The sequence below is a fragment of the Rattus norvegicus genome, assembly GCF_036323735.1.
Source record: "Rattus norvegicus strain BN/NHsdMcwi chromosome Y unlocalized genomic scaffold, GRCr8 chrY_unlocalized_18, whole genome shotgun sequence".
In the NCBI taxonomy this organism is placed as follows: Eukaryota; Metazoa; Chordata; class Mammalia; order Rodentia; family Muridae; genus Rattus; species Rattus norvegicus.
Genome location: NW_026947376.1, coordinates 232,356 through 255,264, shown reverse-complemented (window position 1 = coordinate 255,264; position 22,909 = coordinate 232,356). Strand labels below are relative to the sequence as shown.

At 38.2% G+C, this 22,909-nt stretch overlaps 1 long non-coding RNA gene across 1 annotated transcript; it reads left to right on the top strand.

The window, feature by feature from the left end:
* Positions 1–1,658: 1,658 nt before the first annotated feature.
* On the top strand, positions 1,659–21,028 carry LOC134484607 (uncharacterized). Its single transcript, XR_010062110.1, has 4 exons — positions 1,659–1,773; positions 4,714–4,940; positions 6,343–6,414; positions 20,099–21,028. It is a non-coding gene; the product is annotated as an uncharacterized LOC134484607 (long non-coding RNA).
* Positions 21,029–22,909: the final 1,881 nt, after the last annotated feature.

Genomic DNA, 22,909 nt, shown 5'->3' with positions numbered 1-22,909 from the left:
GTAAGAATGGCTAAAATAAAAACTCTGGAGAGAACAGATGTTGATAAGAATGTCAAGTGAGAGGAAAGCTCCATCTTTGTTGGTGGCATAACGAACTGGTTAAACCACTCTGGAAATCAGTCTGAAGATTCTTCAGAAAATTGGAAATTTCATTACTTGAGGACCCAGATATACCTCTCCTGGGTATATAACCAAAAGATGCTCCAACATACAAAAAAGACATATCCTCAAATATGTTCATAGCTGCCTTATTTATAATACCCAGGAGCTAGAAGAAACCCTAATGGCATTCATCAGAGGGATGAATACAGAAAATATGTTATATCTATACAATGGTGTACTACTAGGGTTTCAAAACCAATGATCTCAAAAAAGACATAGACAAATGGAATGAACTAGAAAATATCACACTGATTGAGGTAACAAATTACAGAAAAACACATATGGTATGAAACCATCGAAAGTGAATATTGGCAAAAAAGCTCAAGTTACCCAAGATGCAGTCCACAGACAACTGGAAGCTCAAGAAAAGAACACACAAAATGTTCATGCTTCACTCCTTTTTAAAAGGTGGAACAATGCTATCTATGAATTTAGAGGAGAGACTGACGGAATCCCATTCAGATTATGCCGTACATGTGGCAGAAATACATATACATCAGTCACCAAAATAGATAAGATTGATGAAGCTTAGAAGTGCATGCTGACAGGAACTGTATATAGATCTTCCATGTGAGACACAGCTAGAGCATATCAAATACAGAAGTGCATTCTAGTGGCAAATCAGTGAACTGAAAACGGACAGTAATGGGGGTTGTAGAAGAGGCGGGGTGCCAGTTTGGGATCTTATGGTCAAGAAATTGGGAAGGGAAATAAGATTTGAAATGTACATATAAAATATCCAATTAGAAAAAATGAATAAAATTTGCTTAAAATTAAAAAATGAAAGAAATAAAAGAGAAGATAACTGCCATGTAATAACAGCTATTGACTCAGAAATCTAAAGGTCATTTTCAGGGAATGATAGAAAAAGTAATACTAGTGGAATGCCCGAGATAATGAAATCTCAACTAGAATCACTTCTCTCTCCCAGATAACGGTGCCAGACACAAACTGCACTATATGAATCCAAAGAATGGAGGAGTTTACTTTGAGGGGATGACACAACACTTGTCTTTCCCTTCTTCCTTATTTCCTTTTTCTTCTTGACCAAAAGAAGAAAGGCCATGAGCTCTCAGGAAACAACTATGCCCTGCTGAACACTTGGCTTTTGGAATAAAGAATTAATGATATAAATTCTCTGACTTACAGGAACCAAACAACAGGGAAGTCCATATGTTTCTGAGAGGCTCCAAGCTCCTTATTCCCATATGTGGTAGTGTCAAATCAAGGCTATCTCTTCAGAGATCCCACTCAATCACTACTAAGGTCTCTTTGTGCTATCCCAAGTATCACATATTTCTTCCTTTTTGGTTATACCAAGACAGAAGTCCAGCATTCTTTTCCCCATCACTGATATCTTCATCCTCTTTATTCTTCCTCCCTGTTTATTTGAATTAGAGGCCAATTAGTATACCCCAGAGGTACTGCAGGAATATCTGAGAGGCAGTTGCAGGCACGACAACACTTGTGACATCACAGAAGAAGACAGGGACCTCCAGGTTACAAGAGATATTTCAGGGAGGGACTAATGATGACGTCACTGAGACCTGCCATGGCCTAATACCTAAACAGTTTTCCTTACACTGATCAGATTTGGAGTGCCCTTTCCAGGTATGTCTCCTGTGACACAGTGGAAACCTTTACATACTCCATCTCTTTAAAGCTAGAGAAATCTCTTGCTTCATTAGTGGTTACATGTTCTGAATGGAGAAAGGTAGTCAGGGTTTGGCATGGGTAGAAAAGATTTAGAAATATGGATTGGAGGAGATTCTTCTAGATAATAATTAATTCCCAAGTTCATTCCTGTGAACATATAGTTCAATTTTCTAAGTTTTCTCTGTTTCCCAAAGGCCAGTATTCTCCCTACAAATATTTAATTGAATGAATATTGTATTTCACATTCTTATTGTACATTCCTTGATAGGGGACTTTATAAATATTCCTTAATGTGTACTCAAAAATTCTGTTTTATAATTCCATTTATTGCAATGATTTTGTCAACACAGTTGGCCCAGCTACAAAGTCAATATAACAGTGTAAATATTTTGTACCGACTTCAAATGATAAACTCCCAAATTCTTATTCAAAATAGTTTTGGTGCATATATATATATATATATATATATATATATATATATGTGTGTGTGTGTGTGTGTGTGTGTGTGTGTGTGTGTGTGTGCGCCACATGTCCATCAGACTCTGAATGGCCATTCCTTCAGTCTCTGAAAAACAATGCCTCCCTACCCCTCTTATGGATATTTTATTTACCATTTTAAGGAAGGACTGAAACATCTGAATTTTGGTCCTCTGTCTTGAGTTTCATGTGGTCTGTGCATTGTATCATAGTTAATTAGAGAATTTGGGCTGATATCCAATTATCAATGAGTGCAAACTTTGTGTGTTTTTCTGTGATTGGGTAACCTCATTCAGGATGATATTTTCTAGTTCTATCCACTTCCCTATGAATTTCATGCACTCATTGTTTTTGATAGCTGAGTAGTAGTCCATTGTGTGAATATAGGTCATTTCTGTATCCATTCCTCTGGTGAAGGTCACCTGGCTGTGGAAGAAAGGTCAACCTGAAACATCTCTGGCTTTCCAGCATGCAGATGTTTTCACAATTTCTAAATCATATCAGTCACCGAAAATTACCAGGGGAAAAATCTCTGACAGAGGGATGGCAGCCATTACTGGAGAAGGAAATGGCTTTGATGTTCCTTAGAACAATCTGCTCATGCCATGGCCATTCAGTCAACCCAAGCATCATGGGATTAGGAGATGTAGATTTAGAGATTGAATGTTTTAAGTTTCCTTGGGAAAATTTACCCTGCTCACCATGGTTCACTGTTATCAGGAAATATTTGGAATGGTATACTATGCACCTATGAAAAATAAGGACATTGTGAAGCTGCGGTCAACTAGGTGGAACGAGTTGAGAAAACTGAAACTCCTCTTGGTGAGATCATTGAAGACCTTGAGAAAAAGGAACACTGGGCCTGGAACACTGAAGACACAGATGTCCATAGAAAATACAAGAGACATGACTGAGGAAAAAAAACAGCTGTGTCTACTGGACTATGGAGCAATGGTTAGAGCCCATACAAGAGGAGATCTCTATTAACAGAAAATTTGATCCAGAAATACTGTTGAGGAAAGCTTGTTGGAATTTCCAAACCTAATGAGCCCATAAAGAAAACACACAATCTGGTTATTATAATTATAATCTATAAATGTGTATTGGGTAGATCTAACGTTATTATAACTTATTCCCAAACCATAAAACCCCTTGCTAGATGTGCTTTCTCCAGGCCATATGGATTGTTTCCATCATTACTTCCTCCTCTTTTTCTTCAGCCTTCTCGCTTCTCCTCTTACTCTCTTCTGCATCTCTACATATCCCGACAGTCAAACCTCCAGTACCAACTTTCCCCTCTGGCTATCAGTAATAGGCTCTAGCATTTACTGATCATGTAAAATGGGAAGAAGGTTAATATGCGATTACCTGAGTCTATGATAGAGGCCTTGTCCGGGGGAAACCTCTTTTGAGGAAGCAGATAAATATCAGGATACAAATAGAATTTGCTGGGGGAAGAGCAAATCCATATATGTTTAGCATATCTGTCCAGTGGATTCTGAGAAAATGGGAATATTCTTCCTAAAGACCCAGTTATACTACACCTGGCCTTATATCTGAGAAGACCTTTGCCATACCGCAAGGACATGTACTCCATCATTTTCCTAGTGGATTTCTTCATAGTGAACAGAAAATAGAAATAAGCCAGATACCCCTAAAACAAATAATGGCTACAGATAATGTGGTTCATTTACACAATGGTATACTACACACATATGAAAAATAAGGACATTGAGAAGATACAGTCAAGTAGATGGAATGAGAAAGTATTGTCCTGAATGAGGTAACTGAGACCCAAAATAACATGTACACATTCACTTAAAAGAGGGTATTAGCCATAAAGTACAGAATTCACACACTATGATCTATGGAACCAAAGAGGCTAAGCACGAAGAAAGACCTAAGAAAATGCTTGAATTTCACTCAGAATAATGAATAAAATAATGACAGGAGGCAGATGGAAGGAAAGAATTGAGTGGCTGAGGGGATGGGAAGGGAAATGGGGTTTGAGGATCATTTCTTGGTAGAGACGGGCAAGAGGGGCAGAGGGCCAAGTGAATATACTGATTCAGTGACTGTCCAGGGTGGGTACTATCTGTATGATTTGCCAGCAATCTGTGATTTGTGAGGCTACCCTGGCTTCCTTGACGGTGACTTTAGCTGAGACTTGTTACAGTGGGGATACAGATTCTTAAATGGCCACTTTCAGTAGCCACAGAGGACCCAAGTTGGATGGATAAGTACCCAAACCCACCCCCACAATTTTGACCCAGAAATTGCCCCCTCTATAAGAAACACAGGAACAGAGATGGAACAGGAAATGAGGGAATGGCCAAAGGATAAGTGGCCGGATGTGAGACTTTTCCCCTGGGCAATCAGCAAAACTGACATTATTCACGGTCCTTTCTTGTGTTGCAGATGGGAGGGTAGCGTTATTGTCCTCTGCAACGCTCCACCAAGCAGCCGACTGACACAGAAGCAGAGGCACAGGGCTTGATATCAGATGGAGCTCAGTGAGTCTCACTGAAAAGCTGAGGGAAGGACTGAGAGAGGCAGAGTTGCACAATGGTCTTCACGTGGGGTCACTAACCCGTCGCCTGTCTGTGGATCCTGTTCTCCTACCCGGGCTGCGTTTTCAAGAGCTGGTAGGAGACGATGAATCTAGTCCTGCAGAGACTTGATGTGCCAGGGGAGAGGGTGTACCCAGAGGGGTCCTCCACTCTCTCAGAGAAGAAGGGGAGAGGTTAGAAGGAGGGACTGTAAATGGTGGGAGACTGAAGGAGTGTGGTGCCAGGTCAGCATTCAGAATGTTACCTGATAAATAGATACAATCATTCTGGCAAGGAGGGTACCGGGAACATGACCTAACAGGATCAGGGTGTGACATCATTGGGGTGGGGCGTGACATCATGGGGTGGGGCATGACATCATTAGGGCGGGGACATCACATAATGGGGTCTAGAATTGACATCATTGCATGGGGCATGACATCATGAAGCTTAAGAGAAAATATATGAAACTGTAAAAAAAAAAAAAAAAAAAAACAGCTCGAGAGGGAACTGAGACCTAGAGACACAAACATGGCTGGCGTTTACCTATGCATGGTATCAGCTGTGCGATAAATCTCATTCCATCTACAATCTACAAATGCAGAGAGGACATAGGAAACAAGAACGCCCGTGAGGGGGAAAGCATCGACCTCTCTGAAAGGAAATCTGGAACAGATTCTGTGAGTGTTTGAGGGCGACTGAGGACAGGAGCAGAGGGTCGGTGGGGATGACGGAGAGATAGCTCAGTGCAGAGAGAACCGGCCAGAATTAGGGGACATACGGGTTAATGCAGAAAGTCGATGGACTGGTTAATTCATGGCATCTAGAGGGCGACCTTCCTGAGGATTTAATCTGATGGAGAAAGTAGAGTCCGAAACTGAAATCCTTTGAACTCGAGCAAGCAAGACCTCACGGGTGGGGATGGGGCACATTCAGTGGAGTCGATTTCTGAGGAGGTCAAACGGAGATCCCTGAACCACAGACTGAGGCTGGGACAGAGATTAAAGAAGGTCAACCAAAGGAGGTCTCCATCAATGTAAATGCACCCGAAAACCACGTCCTGGTCTCCAAGGTTTGTGTAGCCCTTTTTCACCCTGAGTAAGATATATGCACACCGCAAATCACCTAATACCTTCGAAAAGAGCTGTGACACTGAATTCCTTGGAGGAACCCCTAACTCACTTGCAGGGAGACCAAGATTCTGCTGACTGACAGTTTCCTGGGCCCACTTCATCCTTTCACACCTGGTGTGCACCTGGACACTCTAAGAAACAGAGATCAGAGATGTGTTTGTGTGTGTTTGTGTGTGTGTCTGAGTGTGTGTTTGTTTGTGTGTCTGTGTGCTTGTGTGTCGGTGTGCATGTGTGTGTGTGCGCATGTGTGTGCGTGGTGTGTGTGTGTGTGTGTGTGTGTGTGTGTGTGTGTGTTTGTGTGTGTTAGTCATGCATAAGCTAACCATCCTCACACAGACTGTCTGGATTGGTTTTCTTTTTGGAAGGTTGATGGATCTTTCTCTTTTCCTAAGAAAAGGCCACTCTGGTTCTCAACTCACTCTTGAAGCCGTGACAGGGTGAGTGATTATTATGTGTGAGGTAATTTGATTTCATGGATATAATATCCCTTGAAAAACAGGGCTCAACATTTACTTTCCTTAGTCTGTGATACCTCGAGGGCATTATTATTATTATTATTATTATTATTATTATTATTATTATTATTATTATTATTCCAGGATTATTCCTTTATATTATTGTCTGTGTTGTTACCAGTGTGCTAAAGTTCACTGATGGCAGAAAGAAAGATTTTTTTTCACGGGGATCCCATTGGACGGCCATGTTTTGTTGTTGGAACTGAAAGTTTTATTTACATGCTCACAAGAGCAAATAAATGCAAGTACGGAAAGATCCTTGGTCCTCTACATGAGAGTGACATCCTCACGTAGTCCTCTGATCTACTTGAGAAACAGAGAATTTAGATGGGGAATGAAATGGATGCTGACCAAAGACCCACATAGGGAGAAATACAGTTTTTCAGTGTTTCAGGCTTTCGGGATCGGTAGACATTACACAACCGTCTTATCATTTATAGAGGAATACTCAGAATTATTAAATAACAGAAAAAAGAAAATTTTAAAAACATATTTATGCTGGCTAATTTAAATTCCTGTTTTTGCCTCTGGAATATTATATATTCTCTTTCAGGTTCTTCTTGAAATTATGAAGAAGTGAAAATCGGTATGGGTTTATCTGATTACATTCTTTAACTTGAGTATTTCTTATTTACATTTCGACTGTTATTCCCCTTCCCAGTTTCCAGACCAACATCCCCCTAACCCTACCCTGTCCCCTTCTTTGGGTGTTCCCTTCCTCATCCTCCCCACATTACAGCCCTCCCCCCAACAATCACGTTCACTGGGGGTTCAGCCTTTGCAGGACCAAGGGCTACCCTTCCACTGGTGCTCTTACTAGGATATTCATTGCTACCTATGTGGTTGGAGCCCAGGTCAGACCATGTATAGTCTTTGGGTAGTGGCTTAGTCCCTGGAAGCTCTGGTTGGTTGGCATTGTTGTTCAAATGGGGTCCAGAGCCCCTTCCAGTCCTTTCTCTGATTCCTTCAGTGGTTTGCTCCTGGCATTTGCCTATGTATTTGCTGTATTCTGGCTGTGTCTCTCAGGAGATATCTACATCTGACTCCTGTCGGCAAGCAGCTCTTTACTTCATCCACGTATCTAGTTCGGTGGCTGAATATGTATGGGCCACATGTGGCTCAGGCTCTGAATGGGCATTCCTACTACCTCTGTTCTAATCTTTGCCTCCCTATTAACTCCCAAGGGCATTCTTGTTCCCCTTTTAAAGAAGGACTGAAGCATTCACATTTTGATCATCTGTCTTAAGTTTCATGTGTTCTGTGCATCTAGGGTAATTCGACAAGGTGGACTAATAGCCACTCATCAATGAGTGCATACCTTATGTGTTTTTCTGTCATTGGTTTACCTCACTCAGGATGATATTTTCCATTCCATCCATTTGCTTATGAACTTCATAAAGTCATTGCTCTTGATAGTTGAGTAATATTCCTTTGGGTAGACGTACCACATTTCTGCATTCATTCCTACGTTGAAGGGCATTTGGGTTCTTTCCAGCTTCTGGCTATTATGAATAAGAAATTCTGCACTAAAAACATCTCGACCCAGACTTTTTTCATTTGGGAGACCTTTAATGACTGCCTCTATTTCTTTAGGAGTTATGGGGATGTTTAAAAGGTTTATCTGTTCCTGATTTAATTTTGGCACCTGATATCTGTCTAGGAAATTGTCCATTTCCTGCAGATTTTTAAATTTTGTTGAATATAGTTTTTTGTAGTAAGATCTGTTGTTTTTTTTTTATTTCCTCTGATTTTGTAGTTATGTCTCCCTTTTCATTTCTGACTTTGTTAATTTGGACACACTCTCTGTGTCCTCTCGTTAGTCTGGCTAAGGGTTTATCTATCTTGTTGATTTTTCAAAGAACCAACCTTTGGTTCTGTTGATTCTTTCTATGATTATCGTTGATTCTACTTGGTTGATTTCAGCTCTGAGTTTGATCATTTCTTGCCTTTTACTCTTCCTGGGTGTATTTCCTTCTTTTTGTTCTAGACTTTTTAGGTGTGCTGTCAAGATGCTGACATATTCTCTTTCCTGTTTCTTTCTGCAGGCACTCAGCACTATGAGTTTTCCCCTTAGAACAGGTTTCATTGTGTCCCATAAATTTGGGTACGCTGTACCTTCATTTTCATTAAATTCTAAGAAGTCTGTAATTTCTTTATTTTTTTTCCTTTACCAGGTTATCACTGAGTAGAGCATTGTTTAACTTCCACGTATATGTGGGCGTTCTTCCCTTATTGTCATTGAAGACCAGCTTTATCCCGTGGTGGACTGATATGATGCATGGGATTATTTCTATCTTTCTGTATCTGTTGAGGCCTGTTTTATGACCAATTATATTGCCAATTTTGGAGAAAGTGCCATGAGGTGGTGAGAAGAATGTATATCCATTTGATTTAGGATAGAATCTTCTATAATTATCTGTTAAGTCCATTTGGTTCATGACATCTCTTAGTCTATCTACATCTCTGTTTAGTTTCTGTTTTCCATGACCTGTCCATTGATGAGAGTGGGGAGTTGAAATCTCCTACTCTTATTGTGTTCGGTGCAGTGTGTGCTTTGAGATTTAGTAAGGTGTCTTTTATGTATGTAGATCCCTGTTATGGGAACAGAGTTTTCTCTTTCAGGTGGATAGTTTTCCTGTCCACTGGCTTTCAGCTGTCCCTGTGGGTAGGAATCAGAAGGACCTGCACCTACGTCTCCTATGTTCCTCTGTGGGAGGGGGGGGATGCACAGATGGCACAAGGTGTTTTCCTGTTGAGTCAGGAATCTGGGCAGAGAATTGTCTCCTCTGGTTTCCAAGGAGTGTTCTATTCCCCCCACCATCAGCTTTTGGGTGCAGGGAGCTGTTTGATCAGGTCAATTCGGATCCAGGCACAGTCTGGAACATGGTGGTCCTGCAGTTTTACTCCGCTATATTCCTGGGCCAGAAGCACTATGCTGTTTTGTCTTGGGCCAGAGATGTGTATAACGGTGCGCAGACCTGGAAGTCTCAGTTTCTTGTAGGCTCAGTATTGTCCACACTCCTGGGTGATCAGCATTCTGTCTCTGCATCTAGGAGCAGGGAGCTCTGGGTTGGGATTACGAGGTTCAGGAGCCAGCTAGAAACCGGAAGTTCCTGGTCCCAGAGGATTTCTGCCTTTGCTTGTCCTGAGTCCACCAGTCAGGTCACTTAGAGCAGAAAAGTTTGATTCACCTCTGGTCTCAGGTCTGATGTCGCTCCTCCGGTTGACTTTCAGGTTTCTATGAGAGCCGCAATCAGAAATGTCCTGCCCCTACTGTTCCTAAGTCCCTATGAACAGGAGGCCCAGATGGAACTAGGTGTTTTTTTCTTGAGTCAGGAATGTGAGAAGAGTTTTCAGGGGTTTCTGCCCCTCTGATGGTATAAGTCTTCCCCACCCCACAAGAGATTTGGGTGTAGAATGCTTTTTGGACCAATTCAGATCCAGGTGCAGTTTGGACTGCAGGAATCCTGCAGCTTGACTGCTCCTATATTCATGTGTTCAGACACACTCTGCAGTTTCGTCTGTGGCAAGGGATATGGGCCCAGGTGGGCAGAATTGGCAGTCTCTCCTTCCCTGAGGTCTCAGTATTGCCCAGTCTTCTGTGTGATCAGCTTTCTGTCCCACAGAGTTTCCAAAGGAATTTCAAATGTTCATTCCCTATCTTACAGTTCTCCAATCTTTCCAATTCTCCTCCAAAATTTGTTGGAGAAGACCCCTCTGATCAAGGGGAGGTACAACAGGCCCCATCAAACAAAGATGGCTGCAAAATTTCTGTGTTCATATAAGAAATGGAACTATTATTTCAATGATTTTTCTTGAAAAACATAAAATGCTATAGTCTCCTGACCCTTGCCTTTCATACATAACTAAAATGCTTTAATCTTTGACTTATACCAGCATCTAGAAGCTCTCTCACTCTTTTGAGTTAAGCCTCCTGTAACTTTCTACCTCATTTCCTTCTTTTTTAATTGAATATTTTATGTATTTACATTTCAAATTTTATACCCTTTTCTGGTTCCCGTCTCTTCCATCCACCCTCCCCCTGCTTCTTTGAGATTGCTACCAATCCTGCCTGCATATTCACACCTCAACATTCTGGCATCCCCTACACTAGAAAAACCAGACTTTATAGGACAAGGCATTTCCTCCTATTGATGCCAGACAATGCCATCCTCTTCTATATATGTGGCTGGAGCCATGGATCCCTACCTGTGAATTCTTTGATTTGTAGTTTAGTCCCTCAATTCCTTCTTCTGTAACTGGACAAGAGCTCATTATGATTCACTGCTGTCAGTGCTGTCCTTGCAGCAGGAATACAATGGTTAGAGAGCCTGGACCTCAGGAAGCTGAATGTTCACACAAATGACTAAAAACTTGTACCGACTGAAAAAAAAATAGCGTGCAAATATTTTCAACATATTGCACAATGAACACTTACCATGGGATTCAATGCAGTTTCAAAATATTATCGCCAAGTTTACTTTGTGCCCAGCTCCATGAGTGAGTGGGTCATCATTGATTTTAGATTATTTATTTAGTGTTGAATATTGAGAGCCTCCGACAAAGTTCTTCCAGTGAATCTTTATTCACACTCATAGTTCTTTGTTTTTTTTTTTGTTTGTTTGTTTTCTTTGGTTTGGTTTGAAATCAAAATATATACAGCAGAAAAGTTAGCTCTTTGCTATTATTGGTATAGTGCACAGCATGTCTGGTGTGTGTCTGTCACTCCCTCTCTAACCCAGCTTTATTTGAATTTATGAAGCTGAGATGCCATGGATTTTGCACACAGGAACCATCTTTGTTCTCCCTCCACCAGACCTCAAACCTACTGTTTCTTGCCACTACTTATGATAATTTTATATTCACTGATACATACAGAACCAGAGAATCCCAGCCATTTTGTAGTAACTTGGTATCCTCAGGGTCCTGCCATGCAGCATACATCAAATGCCTGAGTAATATTCCACTCCAAGGAAAGCCCACAGCTGATAACTCTTCAAATTATACTTTATTTTTTTCCACATATCTATGTTTGATGATGACTCTTAAAAGCTTTACCCTCCTTTATAGCCCTCCACCCACACAAGGCAAAAGAAAGAATGGGGGGCTTTGATGGGTGTGCTGGTGGCCCTGCTTAGAAAGGTTCACTGGAGGGGTTGGGGATTTAGCTCAGCAGTAGAGCACTTGCCTAGCGAGCACAAGGCCCTGGGTTCGGTCCCCAGCTCCAAAGAAAAAGAAAAAAGAAAAAAAAAAAAGAAAGAAAGGTTCACTGGAGCAACTCCCATCTGTGTTGTCTGGAAAGCAGAATATCAGTTCACAGTTTAGCAGAGGCAGTCTGTTCCAATAGAAAGTATTTCATGAATACACTAGTAGTCCAGTTTTGTAGAGTTGTCATAACAAACAGGAAATAACAGCAGTTGCACAACATACTAGAAACAACCAGGCTTCTGTCAGTAACCTGGAAAGAGAGAAGTTATATGCTGTGTCGCTCTCAAGGATTTGAAGATCAGCAGAGACTCAAGAGTCAGAAACATTGCTGCTGCTGCTTTAATTGTTTGCCATAGTCTGTATAGTCAACTTTTCCTTGAAAAATATAAGGTATTTGAAACTTTTGCTGCTGCTACAAATATATTACTGTAGCTGAGTAATTCTGTACATGATTTTCTCCTCAGTGGGATAGAGATCATTCCAATCATTTACAGCTATTGCAGCTAATGTTGAAATGGGTAATCCAATATGTGATCAGATGAGAAAAATTAAGACAGAGTAGATGCTTTGACCATGTTTCCTATAAAAAAGTTTAAAAACACTTACAACTTATGAGCTGTAATGGTACTACAAACCCTTAAAACCACATCAATAGCAGTTGCTTATTCTTACTCTTGTATGAAATAAAATACAGTTAGTTAACAAAAGGTGAAAACAAGGCGCTTGTGAGTATGTAAGCCTAATGCTGTCTTTGGTTAAGATGATAATTATCAAAACTATGATTTCAAGCAAATTTACAAAAAACGTGTGTAAGACATGGAGCTCATCTGTTAATTTTCCTGTTCTGTTTGGCCAAAAGCACACACCATCTAGTTGTAGGGATAAGTCAGGTTTATATTGTAGAACATCAACCTAAGTATACATGTTTTTTCAAGCATCTACTAGCAGGGTCACATACTTTCACTTTTTTTTTTCACTTTTCATCTCGAAAATTCCATTTCCAAAATTGATCCCAGGGTTGTAGGAAGTTGTGTTAGGGGTTTTAATTATTTTCTCGTTCTATTTTTTTTATTCCAGAGGTGAGAACCAAACCCAGGGCCTTGTGCTTGCTAGGCAAGCACTCTACCACTGAGCTAAATCCCCAATCCTCTAGTTCTATATTAAATGTAAAGATATAGAAGGGAATATGTGAGTGAATAAACAATTTGTAATTGTATCTTATTAATATATTTCCCTTAGATTTTATTTTGTTTTATATTTTACTAACAAAATAGTTACAATTTATTGAACTTGGTGACTTAAGGCATCAAGTATAATACATTTTTAAAAATGACTTGGAGCAATATATTATGGGAACTTGAATTTTAACTTCATTATATCTTATTTTAAAGAGGAATTTTTCACACTGTTGTTTCTAGTATTTAAAAAAAGAAGTGGACTGATAACTAAATGAATTTTTGGAGGATCAAAATGATATATATAGGAAGAAAATTGTTTGTGCAGATTATATATTTAATAAACAATGATATTTGATTATATATTCACTAGATGGTGAAGCCCTTGAAGGAAAGCAGAAACTACAAATATATTTTTATAAGTCTATTTTCTAGATTTGTACTGGAAACATAATAAGGAATCACTTATTTCTGGAGTAAGTGTATGAGTGAATTAGAGAAGCAAAGGACATCATATCAATCCCCAAGTACATGGAAGTCAGATCGCTAAACAATCATCATGTTAAACAAAAAAAAATGATTACTCACACAGAGTCATTTAGAAATAACAACATTTTTCTCTTCTTTGGCTAAACCATATATGTCATGCCTAGGCAAATTCTTCTAAAAGCAAGGTCTTTACTTTGAAAAAGCATGTATGGATATATGTATATGTGTATATATGTCTATATATGTATGTGTACATCAGGACATATGTATATGTCATATACATGTGTGTATGTGTATATACATATATATGTGTATGTTGACACAGTTAAAATATGTATATATATATATATGTATATATATAGATATATTTGTGTGTATGTGTGTATGTACATGTATATACATATAAATATGTAACATAAAAATGAACTCTATTTTCTAATTTTATGAAACTTTATTGCTAAATACATTAGCACTCAAGAATTTTAAAACCTGCTCTATAAATTTGATTCATTTTAAAATCACTGTTCAGAAAATAGATTCAATGTAGGTGATTAATTATTATACTATCAAATTTCCTTATCTATTTGATAAATACACTAAGACTTAATTTAGTAATGTCACTGTACATATGTTTTAGCATGTGACATATCTCATTAGTTTTTCCAGCATGTGATATAATTTCAGGATTCTAGACCTATGTAAGGTAGAAAATAAAACAAATGGATTGCTATATGTGATAGATCAGAGCAATAGATAGATAGATAGATAGATAACTAGATACATACATACATATATACATACATACATAGTTACAAAGATGAAAGATCACAGATGAAAAGTAGACAAATATCACATACTCAGAATCATCGATCATGAAATAACTAGTATTAAAATGTGAAAATATCTTCCTATATGAAGCAAAATTTTAAATGTGAATTACGTTCATATTTTAATACCTAAAGGGAGATTTATCAGCCATAATATTTAAAATATAATGTCTATTTGAAATATCCTCTCAGGTGATTAAGATACATTAAATACTTAACTTCCTTTACATTAATCTGTTAAATTATCCCATCATCTTGTCTTTGTTACTTAAATGGAAAACATCAAACTTTGTCTCCAAGTTAAAATCTTCGTTACTTTTTACCCTGCTCTGCATTCTATCTCAAATCCTATCACAATGTTTAAGTCTCTAACAAATCCTCATGTGCTCTCATGAAAATTAATCATGATCCATCTTTTTTTATCTTTACTACCATTGTTCTCTTACAGATAACTATTATTTCTCTGTCACCAATGTGATCACTATCCCCTTCTCTCTTTTAAGTACCATTTTCAACATCAACCACTTTATAGTTGCTCTTCATTTGAGAAAATAAAATGATCTATTTTTCCCCTAATAAATTATGTACCAAGAATTTTTTCCATTGAAACTTTAGACCAGAAAAACAAAGTTGTTACAAAGTTCTAGTTCTACTCAGACCTAAAACAGAAACCTGGCTATGTGACAGGAATCATAGGAAGAACACTTCTGGAAGAGAACCCAGAGTTGTAGAAGAAGACCTCGTGCAGGGAAGTGCTTCATTCAATTGTAAACACAAAGGGTAAAAGACCTGAACTTTCATATTGAGTGAAAGTTGTTGAAGAATATACACAAGTGATTCTGAGTGGGTTACAGAAACAGGTTAATTTATAAATACATGGTAAATACTAGAAAAATGGCATCAAATTGTAAAAGAGCAGAAAAGGAAGTAAAGTTAAAAGTTGGTACAGGTTTCAATATGGATGTTGGTAATTTGAACATGCTGAAGATTATTGGACGATTTAATGGGATGAATGCCTCAGATACATTAACAATATTGCATGACCCTATAGCGAAATTACACAGTGTGAGAACATTAACAATAACCTTTGACAAAAATCTGTTCATGTATGGGTATATTCTTTAATGTTTCTTTTTGAAAACATTCATTTAATTAAATAAAATTCAATAACGAACCGAAGATAACCCTTTTCATCTCTGACATATCCAATCTCTAAACAGGGGTATAGTGGATGAAACTTCATACAGCATTTGCCTACTCCAGGTATTATTAATTTAAAATAATAAGCAGAGGAGTGTATCATATTTGTGGGCATTGGTTACTAAGGCCCAATTATCTCCTCAGAAGATTACCATTAAAAGCAATCTAACATAACTTTGATTCCATTAAATATTTAAAATCTTAAATACTAAGCTTGCTTATCATTTTCACCGCAGAGGACACCATATGTAATTACATCATTTTTACATGTCAATATGAGTCACTATACCTTTCTGATTTTGATACATACCAAGCTTAACAAAGAGGAGACAGTACGATTTACAGCAATCCTTACATTTCTCCTATGGTGCACTACATGTGGTCCATATTACAATCGATTAAATTAATAGTTTAAGTAAATGATAATGGCATGTCAATGTAGATTTTGATATTTCATACAATAAAAAAATCAAGATCCAATAAATAATTGCTTACAGAATTTACTTTTACAGGAAGACAGTAGGTTAATAATACCTTATAATATCCCCCCTAATTCATATTGAGTCAGTGCTGGAATATGTGTAACAACGTTTGTAAAAAGAATAAGTACTTTTCTGTATCTTTTTAACAGCAATTGGACATAATAAAGAAGTATCAGATAAATGTTGAAATAATTCAAAAACTTTTTAAAATTATACTGAAAGATATTTCTAGAACATCAGAGTTCATTTCTGAGGCTCCATATAACTAGCTAATATAGTGCAGAGCACTTGTATTCCATGTGCATACACAATACTAATCTCCATAGGAAATAAATGTTTTAAAATCTCAAAAGCTATATTTATTTAAGAGTAAAATTTTTGACGTTTAAGATTACAATTTTTCCCATTTTTATTAAATTTGGTATTTACTATTTACATTTCATATTTTATTTTTTTCTGTGGTTCCAGGCCATCAGCCCGAACCTCTCCTTCTCCCCTTCTATAATGTGGTTGTACCCTCCACATCCATTCCTATCCTTAAAGCACCCGACCGTACTTTCCCCTACATGAAGGGTCCAATCTTATTAGGACCAAGAGCTTCACAATGGTGCCCCAACAAGGCTATTCACTGCTACATATGGAGTTGGGTTGTGATTTAGTACCTGAAAGATCTAGTTTGCTGGCAGTATTTTCTTTGAGGTTGTAAGTCCCTTAGCCTCTTCAGTCCTTCCTTTAATTCCTCCAAAGGATGTCCTATGCTTAGTTCAGTGATTTGCTGCTGGTATTTGTCTCTGTGTTTCACATGCTCTAGCTGTGTCTCTCAGGAGGGATCTATATACAGTTCCTGCCAGCATGCACTTCTTAGCTTCATCAATCTTTTCAAGTTTGTGTGTATATATATATATATATATGGGGGAACATGTCCAGCAGACTCTGAATGGCCATTCCTTCAGTCTCCTAAAAACAATGCCTACCTACACCTATTATTTATATTTTAGTTACTCTAAATATAAGGAAGGAGTGAATCATCTGCATTTTGGCCCTCCTTGCGTTTCATGTGTTCGGTGCTTTGTATGTTAGGTAATTTGAGCATTTGGGCTAATATCGACCTATCAGTGAATCCATACTTTGTGTGTTTTCTGTGATTGGGAAACATCACACCAGATGATTATTTTCTAGGTCCATCTATTTGACTATGAATTTCATGTACTCATTGTTTTTGATAGCTGAGTAGTAGTTCTTTGTGTAAATATATGCCATTTTCTGTATCCATTCCTCTGGTGAAGGGCATCTGGGTTCTTTACAGCTTCTGAATATTATGAATAAGGCTGATATGAACATAGTGTAACATGTATGTTTGTTGTATGTTGGATCATCTTTTGGGTATATGCCCAGGGGAGGTATAGCTGGGTCCTCAGGCAGTGCAATGTCTAATTTCTGAGGAAACTCAGGACAGATTTTCAAAGAGGTTATACTAGTTTGCAATCCCAACAACAATGGAGGAATGTTCCTCTTTCTCCACATCCTCTCCAGCATCTGCTATCACCTGAGTTTTTGATCTTAGCCATTCTGACTGATGTGAGGTGGAATCTCAGGGTTGTTTTGATGTGCATTTACCTGATGACTAAGTATGTTGTACATAACAGAAAGCATTTTAAGAAAGGATGCTACCTAACTGTTGGTCTGGATATAGCTGAGTGCCAATTAATCCATTTCTATCTCTTTCTTAAAAGTTCGCGTCCAAGTGTATCAAGGAAATCTATATAAAACCATATATGCAGAAACCAACAGAAGGGAAAATGTCAGAAAGTGCCTAAAACACATTTGCCAGGAGAAAGTTTACAGAGCAAAATACCAAAGGTTCAGGCTCCTAGATCACCAGTCAATAATGAAATTTAAACAATCTTAAAATTTTTGTTAACGCAAAGTTCACTGCCAATAGGATAAAACAGAAATCTACACATTTGGAAAAGATTTTAACCAACCCCATATCTGGTAAAGTGCCATAATAATAAATATAGAAATAATTCAGAAAGTTAAACTCCCACACAACAAAGTATCCAACTTTTAAACTGGGTTAGCAAGCTAACACAAGAATTCTGAACTGAGGTATCTCAGTAGCTGAGAAACATATCAAGAAATCTTCGAAATCCTTAGTTATCAGAAAAATACAAACTGAAATGAACTTGAGAGTCTACATTACACCAATCAGTGTGACTAAGACAAAAAACTAATGCAGTAGCAGAGTAGGCTATGATGTAGAGAAAATGGAACACTCCTCCACTGCTGGTGGGATTGGTATATGTATAGCCACTTTGGATATCAATGTGGAGGTTCAGAGAATATTGCAAATAGCATTGCCTGAAGACCCGGCTTTACCAATCACTTCAACGCAAATACTCAAATATGATCCACATATAACAGTGACAAGTGGTTGAACATGTTCAGGGCAGCCTTACTTATATAAGTCAAATGCTGCAAACAGTCATGATATACATCAACTCAACTTAGGAATAAATAGAGAAAGTGTGCTATATTTAAACAAAGAAATACTACTCGGTATTAAAAATGAGGAAACCAAGAACTTTGTAGGCAAAGGGATGGACCTGGAAATTAGTGAAGAAACAGAGATCGAAAAGGACATAACATGGGATGTTCTTAGTGAGAAGTGGATGTTAGCCGAAAAGATCAGTATACCCAATACACAAATCATTTATCACATGGAAGTTAAAATGTTAGAAGGCCATACTGCAGATTCTTGCAACCGACTTAGAATTGAGAGCAAAATGATAATAAAAGAGAGAGGAGTGGAGGGACCTTGCTAGAAGTAGAGAAGAGTGGACAAAATTGGGAGTGTAGAAACAATATAAAGACAAAAGAGAAATCTACAGGAACATTGGAATAAATAACAATAAGCATCAGTGGTGGGTGTTGAACTTGGGCATTTCCAGGAAAGTCACAGATGCCAGGGATGCAAGAGGGTTCTATAAATTTACTGGGACTATGGTAGTTGAGATAGTAAGCAGCAAAGAGATAGAACCACAAGAGACTACCTCCTGTAGCTAGACATGCCCACCTGTGAAGAGAAGGTGATGCCCACACATTTCAAAATCTTTAACTTATAAATGTCCAAAATGAAAAAAAATGCAAAGAAAAAAAGGAGCAGAGACTGAAGGAAAGGCAATCCAGAGACCACCAGACTAGAAGAACAATTTCATCCACAGACTCCAAATCCTCCGATGACTCCTGATATCAAGATGTGCTTGCAGATGAGACCCTAATATGTCTGTCATCTGAGGGGCTCTGCCATTACCAGATGGTGACAGATTCACATACACATAACCATTTGACAGAAACTGAGAGCCAGAAAAGCATGGCTAGTGGATTGCCTGAAGGATCTGAAGGGGATTGGAACCCAATATGAAGAACAACACTATCAATAAAGTTTACCCTTCAGAGTCTCAGGAAATTTAGCACAAACAAGTGTATATTTGTGCCAGTAGATGGCTTCTGCTACATAGATTGTAGAGCATATGGAGAAGACTACTGCCTCATCTTCCATTTCTGGGAAGGGAGTCAATTGGTCCTGTGGAGATGCCATATCCCAGAGAAGGGGGATGGTAGAGGACTAAAGTGGAAGTGGGCATGTAGATGGGGGAGCACCATCTTAGAAACTAAGAGGATCAGAATGGCTTGTGTGATTCAAGAAAGAAAGGCCAATTGGGGAAATTACATTTGAAATGTAAACAAAGGAATAGATTATTGTATACATATAATGTTTATAATATAATATGTTCATGTTTCCAACAGAGACATTCACATCTCATTCCTTAAGGACTATACAAAAGGTTGGCTCAAAGGTAAAATCCATATTTTGGGATATACTTATTATTGAAAAATTACATAGATAAACCCAATCCATATTTTATCTTCTGTCCCTGTACCTATAATAAATCTTTATTAACTTTGATAAAAATAAAAAAGTGTTTCTACTCCATTACTGACAACTGACAGAAAGAGAGGAAGACTGAGTATTACATACTAATTTACACTGATACACACATATTCTCAATAAAATCCGTGCGAACAGATTCAAGAAGACACTAAAAATAAAAATATATACACATATATGTCAAATCTACTTCTAATATGATCTTTGTGATAGGATGTTGCATCTTTAACTCAGAACTTTAATCAAGATCTATTCTTATTTTTATATTTTTAGTCATCTGCAGATACATCTTTTTTAGGAATGAATCCTTCGCACTGGAGACCAGAGAAGAGACCTGCAGTTGCATTATTAATAAACATCAAAGCAAAATATAAAAGTCTGAATGGAATAAATATTTTAGGACAGTGTTTTGCAAGCAAATTCTTTCATAGACAGTCTTTGAAGAGCTCTGAAATTTTGCATTTCATATTTGACTTTTCTGGGACTCTGACTAGAATCAACTCACAACTGTTTGGGATTTTCTTGGCAATTAACCAGTTTGTGAACAGAGCTGAATTTATCATATGCTCTTCCATCTACATTAATATTGCTACAGTGAGGAACAACTATGGTAAAACTCTTCATCTGATTTTTCAAACAGCATCCTCATACCATGCGGACTTTTGTGCTTGTGGAGGGAAAGGTTGAGAACACCATTTGAAAGTTGGAAATGCTGAAGTGGGAAAGGCCTGTGTGTGGATCATACACAACTTCAGAATATCCATTGTTTTAATATTCACTAGGAAGTGGACTTCTGCAAAATGACTTCAGCAGAAAATCATGGTAGAAAAACGGTAATTGATTCACTGGAGATATAGATGCACTGGATTGTTCAACATGGGCTTAGAGGTAGAGACATGTGAGCACATAAAGTATGGAGAATCAATCCTGTGTGATGTTAAGTTTCCCTACCCCATGGTTCCATGCAAACAGCATTATATTTAAGCACTGAGGAATTGAATAAAAGTCAATTTTTTGTAAATCCAAGTCACAAAAAGTACTGTCCTCCTCCATGATGCACATAAACTCTCAGGTGCACTGGCCTTCACATGCCTGGATGACAGCTGTCAGCATGGGATTTACTGCCATCCTTTTCATAACAGCAGAGCTCCAATCTGCTTCAGCCACGTCATCAGCGCCCCATTCTGATGGAGGGAGACTAGTTCACTGAGTATGCCTATGAAATCTTTGATTAGATTAAAGACCTAGGAACTATTTTCACTCCAGTGAGCTGTTATAAGTAATCTTGAATTGAGTTGGTATTGTTAGTGGCTGTGATGTCTACAAATCCCAGAAGACCATGTTTCAAAGGGAGTTGATTGAGAATTTCTTGGGTATTTTTGCAATACTGGTAGGTGGGCTCGATGAATAGGAACATCTTCCCAGACTGGGTCTTGCAGTTCCCATACTCCTGAGCCATGTTGTGAGGCTGCAGTTTCCCTGAAAGGAACGTTCTATTGAAAAATGGTAATCTCAATGTATTCTGAACAATGCATTATAATTGAAGCCCATAGAAAACATGGAAGAAAGAAACTTTTACTTTTTCTAGCTTGCACTCACATTGCTACCAAACCCTCACATATCATAGAACCTGCTTACTGAGGATTTAATCATATAATAATGAACAGATGAGACATCCAGGCTTGTGGACTTATCAACTACTGGATTCTTGGACTTTACAAATATCCATCCATTGTTAAATTATGTGGACCACAGACTGTGATCATTGTGATAAATCCCTTTTCTCTGTACAAAGAGATTCATCCTCTACTCTCTGTTAGGGAACAGCGGCTTCTACACCTGGAATCTAGAGAAGACCTTTTACAGCAGTTTGTGTCTAGTAAGTGTTTCAGCTCAGTTACAAATTACCAATGGCCACATTCCCTTAGCATGATTTTCATATGATGCTTTGATACAGTGCTTCTTATTTCCTAGAGTTCTTGGCAACAGAATTCAAATAGCAAAAGTAACCTATCAATGAAATCCACAGTAATATATTTGCATGAGTGCATTGGAAAGAATTATTATAGGATAAACAAGAATTGGAAAACTAGATTCCCTTCCTTCTGTAGATCAAGACCAGGAAACCACAACTACAAAAAATCTGAGACAAGTTGTCTGAAATTTGTTCTTTTCTTCAATCATGGGGCTCATGGGGAAGGAACTCAGGTCTCAAGAGTTGGCACAAATTTCCTTAATTTCTGAGCCAGGTCAACTGCTGAATACCTCATTCATGAACCTGAAGAAACTCAGTATCCATCCTGCTATAATGTGTATATATCTATGTATCATTCATAGGATGGACACGTTTGGCTGTTGCTTTGAAAGCAACAGTCTGGAAAGACACAGAATTTATTCTTTCACACATTAATTCTCAGGCTGATGGTTGGTCTCAAAAGTTCATTCCATGAGTTATTTTACAAAAATCATTCACTGATCTGAAAGAAACACTTTTTAAATGTTGGGATGTCTTCTAAAACAATATCAACAATCCTTCTCCATACCCAGTTTTGAACTGAATCATTCTCCAAAGATCTGTTGACTGTGCTGAAGGATGCATCCCTCCAGACTAGATTGAATCCTGCTCTTAGCACTGCATTTATGATACATAAGCATGATTTCCTTACCACTTTCAACCCCAGGAGATTTTTTTTTCAATTCTTAATTTAATCTGATGAGTCTAATCTACATCATAACACAGGATGAGATTGACAGTTCTGTTCCAACCCTTGCAGTAAGCGATGCTAAGGTATGATTGTGCATCTACTAATGCCCTCATGGATGACTGGCAGTTTAGACAATAAGCATTCCTATTCCTTATATGTATTTCTTTTTTTTTCTAGAAGGAAGGGAAATGGAAAGGAGGAGAGAGGAGAGGAAGGGAGAGGAGAGGTGGGGGGGAGAAAGGGGAGGGGAGAGGATGGGAGTGGAGGGGCCATTTATGTATTTCTGTAGTTCTCACAAACCTTCTTTCTTTGAATGAGTTTGTTCAAGTTCAACTAATGCAGTACAAAAGGAAGGACAAAAGTCATGGGCAGGTTCTGG